The sequence below is a fragment of the Lagenorhynchus albirostris genome, chromosome 16 (assembly GCF_949774975.1).
Source record: "Lagenorhynchus albirostris chromosome 16, mLagAlb1.1, whole genome shotgun sequence".
In the NCBI taxonomy this organism is placed as follows: Eukaryota; Metazoa; Chordata; class Mammalia; order Artiodactyla; family Delphinidae; genus Lagenorhynchus; species Lagenorhynchus albirostris.
This window is the reverse complement of record NC_083110.1, coordinates 79,576,001-79,583,265: the sequence shown is the minus strand read 5'-3', so window position 1 is coordinate 79,583,265 and position 7,265 is coordinate 79,576,001. Positions and strand designations below refer to the sequence as shown.

The following is a 7,265-nucleotide window of genomic DNA, read 5'->3' as shown; positions in this document are numbered from 1 at the left end:
TTATGAAATTAATACAAATACCTGGGAGCTAAGGACCTGTGGGATAAGTGATGCTTTGAAACTGAAGCAGAAGCCAGCATCCTCCCACAAAGGAAGGCAACCTGGGAGCAGGCACTGGGAGTGGTCCAGAGGGAGCCGCAGGAGGTGATCCTCTCCTGTAGATGCTGTGTAACTGGGCTGACTTTTTTTTTCCTATTGAATGTCAACTTGTGGCAAACCAGTGGATTCCTTGTGTCCTCTATTTTCCTAAATTGAGATCTAGGCGGCTCCCTTCCACGGAGCCGCACCTCTGGGGACTGGAATTTTCCCTTTGAGTTGAAGCTGTTCATCCTCCCTCTGGATCCCAACCATCCCACTTGCCCCAGTCTTATGGCTACTTCACCTCTTGCCGTCACAAAACGTACGAGAAGCGTTTCCTCAGGCGCCCGCTTCGAGCGCCTGTTCCCCAAGAAAAGTATCTAGTGAAGAGCAGGTTTCTTCCCTTAAAAAACTACTTCAGTCAGGTGTCCAGGGACCTACCTGTTGTATAATTTTAATAGGACAGATTCATCAGGACTTCTTGACTGCTATTTTGAGAAATTGAAAAGCTTGTTAGCACAAAAAAAAGAGAGAAAGAAAGAAAAGAAAAGAAAAATGAGACTGTTTGGAGTCCCCTTTTTCTGCGGTACGTGGGCCTCTCACTGTTGTGGCCTCTCCCGTTGCAGAGCACAGGCTCCAGACGCGGAGGCTCAGCGGCCATGGCTCACGGGCCCAGCCGCTCCACGGCATGTGGGATCTTCCCGGACCGGGGCACGAACCCGTGTCCCCTGCATCGGCAGGCGGACTCTCAACCACTGCGCCACCAGGGAAGCCCTGGAGTCTCTTTTTTGTTACATCCCTTTAAGCAGAAATCCAGTTGTCACCAGCACGAGTCAGTTCAAGTGTGCTCTGTCCTGTAATTCACACCACCAGCCTGCAGAAATGAAGAAGAATTTCTCCTTTAAACTCTTCCAAATTAAATGATGGGTTTTTATGATTTTAAAGTATGACTGTCACTGTGGTGAGAAAATTGTACACTCCCTTCATCTTGCTTTTCTTCAGGCTTTCAGACGAAAACGAGGGAGCAAAGTCCCCAAACCAGGAAGGTGGAATGTTTTCCTTCGCCCAAAAATTGCTTGGAGTCCTTCATTTGTACTAAAGGCGAGGTGAGCGCAGCAAGAATCCCCATGACAGTGGAGTGTAATTGCAGTGAAAAATTAGCCTAAATTAGTGAAAAGACAAATGTTGCCATCTGTCAAATGACATTTCAATTGTCTTTACATTTTCATCCATCTTTTAAAGTTTGGGCGTTTCAACCCGAAGAAAAGATTTTGAATGCCAAACAGAAAATGGGCTCCACATTCGTATTTCCATTCTGCACATGAGGGTGAAAGGAATTACATCCTCACACGAATGCCTCCAGAGCATTTTTCTAACTTCCTTAATTACGGGCAGTTTTTAAGGGCTTTAAATGTGCCTCTGCTATTGCTCTCGGCATTGCCAAAGGGTCTGGACTTACGGTTTCCACTGGGAGAAAAACAATGAGCTGTGCATCTTGACCTGTGTGTGTGTGTGCGTGTGTGTGCGTGCGTGTGCGTGTGTGTGTGTCTGTGTCTGTGTCCCTACAGAATCTTCACTTACAACGTGGTTGAGAAAGGGCTAGCTTCACCAAAAGCAGACATCTTTCAGCGGGTGTCTACATAAACTGATGCTAATAGCAGATGTTTGGTTTGTAGAGACTTGGCATGGTCTTTCCAGGGAAGACGCTTGGAAACCCCAAAGTCTTTTTTAACGAAAGTTTATACGCAGCTTCATAATTTTAGAGCAGGGATTCTCAACCCCAGCACGACTGACGTTTTGGGCCTGATGATTCTCTGTCCGGGGACTGTCCGGTGCATTCTAGAACATTTAGCCGCATCTCTGACCGCTACTCAGTGCCAGTAGCGCTACGTCCTTATCCTAAAAGCTGTGACAACCAAGGACATGACTACACATGGCTGCATGTCCCTGGAGGCAAGACCACCAGAGTGAGGTCCACTGGCGTAGAGACCTGTGTGTGTGTGTGTGTGTGTGTGTGTGTGTGTGTGTGTGTGTTACTGGTGATGGGAAGTTAAACCACCCCACGTATCCCAGACAGCCGTCCATGGGGCTGACTCCAAGCCATCTGACACGTCTCAAGGGACGGTGGTGTCTTTTGTCCTGTTTACCTTAGGGGCAGGTGGCCGGCTGGCGTCTTTAGGAAAATTAATCAAATGCCTCTTGGAGAAGCTGCCCTGACTTTGCCTTCGGGGCTCTGCCTTTTGCTCCCACTCATCACCCCCTCCTCCACCCTGCCTGGTCTTCGGGATTCTTTGGGACATGGTGACAGGGAGTGTTGATTTCAGAAGATGCATGAGCTCCGGGAGCCCCTGGCTGGGTTCCCAGGACCCGCATCTCTGCCCTCAGCCCTGGGCCTAGCCCACCCGGCCTGCTTCCGTAGCCCCTGACACCACTTTCCTGATCAGTGAGGGAGAGCTTGCCTCGGGACACGGCTCCTTCCTTCGCATTCTTTGCAGGCCAGTGGACTCTCCCACAATCCCCAGGGTTGTGGCAGCCCGGCCCTATTTGCAGCCACCTGGCCCCGAGAGCCCTGTGTGCTCCGGCTGCTGGCGGTGATGCTGTTGCCTATAAAGTGGTAAAAGGTCAGCGCCAAACAGACCGCCCCAGAAGATGAGGGAAACCGAGTCCGGGATCCACTCAGGATCACACAGCTAGCGTGGACAGGCTTCCCACACTGGGCGGCCTGTTCTGAGTCTCTCTTGGCCTCCACAAAGCCAGAACAGGGTGCCTTCTGCGGCAAAGAAAGGCCACACAGAGCAGCTGCTTCAGTCCTCCCTGTGGGATGCGTCCTCCCTTTGAGGACTAGACCCCAGAGATTCAGACGGGAAAGAACCACCGGTTCTGGCCTTGAAGATGGGACTTCACGGTGTGCAGATGAGGGTGGGGGGAGGGTAAGAGACCCAGATCTATCGCCAGAGACTTTCTCATTGATCCATCCACCACCTAGCCACGAATCACAGACCCCCTGCCCTGCCAAGCATTGTGCCGGGAGCTAGAACTCGAAGACACAAAGGGGACGGCTCCTTCTCTCCAGGGGCTCAAGGTCAAGTGGGCCATCAGGGTTGCCAGGGTGGCCAGACGAAGGGCCCCTCCTGGAGCTGGGCAGGTAGCTGGCACCTGCCTCCTCTCTCTAAGGAGGTCCCCCACCCGGTCCCTGGAAGGTGACTCAGGGCCACGATTTCTGAGAGGTCAGCCCCCCATCCCTGTCAGGACGAGCTCCGCAGAGCTCTGAGCCCGGTAGGCAGAGACATGCCTGCTCTGCAACCCCTGCGGGGGCCTCCTGCAGAGAACCTTGGGTGTTGCTGAGGGATCTGTGTTGTTTAGAGAAAGAATTAAGCAACCACTTTTGTTTAAAGACAAATATCATAGGATATCACTTAGATGTGGAATCTAAAAAAACATGAACTTATTTACAAAACAGAAATAGATTCACAGACGTAGAAAACAAACTTATGGTTACCAAAGCGGGAAGGAGGGAGGGATAAATTAGGAGTTTAGGATTAAAATATACACACCACTATATGTAAAATAGATAAACAAGGACCTACTGTATAGCATAGGGAACTATACTCAATGTTTTATAATAACCTATAATGGAAGAGAATCAAAAAAAGAATAGATGTATATCAATGTATAACTGAATCACTTTGCTGTCTACCTGAAACTAACACAACACTGTAAATCAACTGTATTTCAATAAAACTTTTTTTTCAAAAAGAAAGAATTACTAGGCTGAGGACGAAAGGGATTGGGCGTGAGGACGGAGGGCATGACTCTCCTTCAACACTTGCATGAGGATATCGTCCTTGTCTCTGCTTCCTGTGGACCAATGTCTGGATCTCATCTGTGCCTCATTCAGGGGACAGAGGACAGTGGAAACCTGACAACCCAAGAAGCTCGACTGGGGAGACTTTTGCCCCTGGAGGCCTTGGCTAACTCAGGGCCCGGGCAGTAGAGTTGCCCCATTGAGCAAACAAAAATATAGGAAACCAAATTAAATTTGAATTTTAGGTAAATAAAAAATGTGACATATTTACACTAAAATTGTGTGCTGTTTATCAAAAATTCACATTTAACCTGGCATCCTGCATTTATCTGGCACCCCCATCAGGCATGATGGGTCAGCTGACGCCTAGGGAAGCCCCCCAGTCTCACCCCAGGAGCACCCAGTAGGTGGGTGTCCATCTCAGCCCCCCATTAACCACAACCAAGTGACCTGGACTGGCTCATCTTACATCTCAGCTTCCACTTTCAGACAAGAAAAGCTTACCCAGGCCATCTTCAGATTATGGGTCCATAATTTAATTTCCCTTTGCGCTTTTTTTTTTTTTTAAGAAGATGTTGCGGGTAGGAGTTTTATTAATTTATTTATTTTGGCTGTGTTGGGTCTTCGTTTCTGTGCGAGGGCTTTCTCTAGTTGTGGCAAGCGGGGGCCAGGCTTCATCGCGGTGCGCGGGCCTCTCACTATCGCGGCCTCTCTTGTTGCAGAGCACAGGCTCCAGACGCGCAGGCTCAGTAGTTGTGGCTCACGGGCCTAGTTGCTCCGCGGCATGCGGGATCTTCCCAGACCAGGGCTCGAACCTGTGTCCCCTGCATTAGCAGGCAGATTCTCAACCACTGCGCCACCAGGGAAGCCCTCCCTTTGCTTTCTAAGTGTACCATCCATTACATTAAAGCCTATACAAGTTGATAGAAAAGCACAACCTTCAAGGAAGCTGCCAGGTTTATGGATCCAACACCATCATTTTCCAAATCATGTTCTTTAGGACAACAGTAGGTTAGACAAAATGAAGTGTTTTCTCCCCCCGCCAAAACTACATTAGGAACTGCCAAAAGGAAACTGAAAATACTCTACAAGTCTCTTTTCAAAGAAAAACTACCTGTCAACAGGAAGTGAGGCACGTGAATTGCTAAGCTCAGTATTCAGTGAAATTTAAAATACATTGATGAACAGAACAGGAATATAGACATAGAGAATGGTCTTGAGGACACAGGGGGAAGGGGAAGTGGCATGGACATATACACACCACCAAATGTAAAATACTTAGCTAGTAGGAAGCAGCCGCATAGCACAGGAGATCGAGCTCGGTGCTTTGTGACCAGCTAGAGGGGTGGGATAGGGAGGGTGGGAGGGAGGCTCAAGAGGGAGGGGATATGGGGATATATGTATATGTATAGCTGATTCACTTTTTTGTGCGACAGAGGCTAGCGCAGTATTGTGAAGCAGTTATACTCCAATAAAGATCTATTTAAAAAAATACATTTTAAGATGAAATTTGAGCAAACTCTAGCAAGTCCTTAATTTATACAACTTACATGAGTTCAGTCAGAAAACATTCTAAGAGAGGAAGAGCCTGTGATTAATGCCTCTCGCCATGGTTCTTCCCAAGTGCGTGCTCCAGAGTGAGTAGGGGCAGTGATCCAACCCGGGAGCCGGCAGGCCTCCCCTGGAAGCAGGGGAGTAGGATCCTAGCCCCTAAAGATGCGGATGCAAAGTTATCCGATGCGGCGACACCTTGAAACACAAGGTGGCTACTTCAACCAGCGCTCAGATGCCCCAGTCTCAAGCGGGACCCTGGTAATGCCGAGTTACTGAAGAGGGATGTCCTGTTAGCTCCCAGTGAGGCACTCCCTTAAGAACTATTCAGAGGAATGTTCTCGTCTGATTTTGACCCGATTCTCTTTTTCAATTTAGCGCTCTGTTAGTGCTCTGACCTCCAACTTAGCATCTTAACGCCTCAAAAAGCATTTATTATCTCACGTTGTTTCTGTGGGTCAGGAATTGGCCATTGCTTGCTGGATGGTTCTATCCTGGGGTCTCTTTTGAGGTTGCAGTCAAGAATTCAGGGGGTTTACAAGGATTCACAGGGATTTCAGAGACTGGCAGGGGGCCATAGTCACCTATCTGCAGGCTGGACTGGAGCTGGCAGAGCCACATCTAAGATGAGGCCCTCACGTGGCCATTGGCAAGAGACCTCAGCTCCTGACCACGTGGAGCTCCCCAAAAGACTGCTTGAGCATCCTCACAACATGGCAGCTACCATTCCCCAGGGCAAAGAACCAAAACAGAAAACAAAGGAAGTCCTTGGGCCGGGGCCATGTTAATCTTCTCTGTATTGTTTCAATTTAGTAGACGCGCTGCTGTACGCCTGAAATGAACACAACGTTATTAATCAACTATACACCAATATAAGACAAAAATTTAAAAAAAGTCCTTGATGTCTTTTATAACGTAGTCATATCCACCATGTTCTATTCATTAGAATCGAATGGCAAAGTCTAGCCCATGCCCAAGGGGAAAGGGATTTGACTCCACCTGTTGAGAATAGTGTTGGCAAACCTGCAGACATAGTTTAAAACTACCACAAGGATAGCACATTCTAAAGCTGTCCAAATAAAGCTCAGACAGATGGGGTTTCAGACTTTAGCCGGAGGGAAGGCAAAGGTTGAATCAAGGTTCCTAAATCTACAGCTCCCAGGTGGCCAGCACTGCCTCTGCTTGGGGACTGAGAGACAGTGCTTCTCTGGAAGCCCTGGCCCGGGGATGGTCTCCTGTACCTGTGCCCTGGGAACCTGGCATGTAAACTGACCTCCCCGCCAGGGCACTCCTCTTGGTGCCAACGGGGCAGCAGGCAGCAGTACTGATGGGGAAGGATGGGCCACCTGGGCTCCAGGGCTCCCCTCCCTTCCAGACTCTGAAGAGGCTGTGATGAGTGTGGGAAAGGACATTTCGAGGCCAGCTAGGGCTTGAGAGAAAGGGAAAGAAAGCGAGAAATTACAGCAGAGGCTGGGCCTGAGGGTCATGTTCCGGAGAGGCTGCAGTAGAGGAAGGCAGAGACGATCCAGGCTCAGCTCTCCGGGCCTCTGCGATTCTGTCTCCAGTGGACATGAGGGTGCCTGGCTCTCGAGGCTGATCTGCTTTTCGAGCACATATGGACACCAGGCTAGGGCTCGCTCTGGGAACCCAAGGGCCTCCTCTGGACCACAGGACTTGGGCCTCTCTGTGGTACCCAGGCGGTCTGCTGTTCTGGACCACAGGACTTGGGCCTCTCTGTGGTACCCAGGTGGTCTGCTGTCTTGATGCATGCTGGGATGGTCCCATGAAAGTGAGAGAATTTTCACTGGTCAACAACCATTGTAACTTCACA

The 7,265-nt window shown here is 49.5% G+C and overlaps 1 pseudogene; it reads right to left on the bottom strand.

Moving 5' to 3' along the window:
* Nucleotides 1–6,171: 6,171 nt before the first annotated feature.
* On the bottom strand, nt 6,172–6,266 carry LOC132507686 (U6 spliceosomal RNA; annotated as a pseudogene).
* Nucleotides 6,267–7,265: the final 999 nt, after the last annotated feature.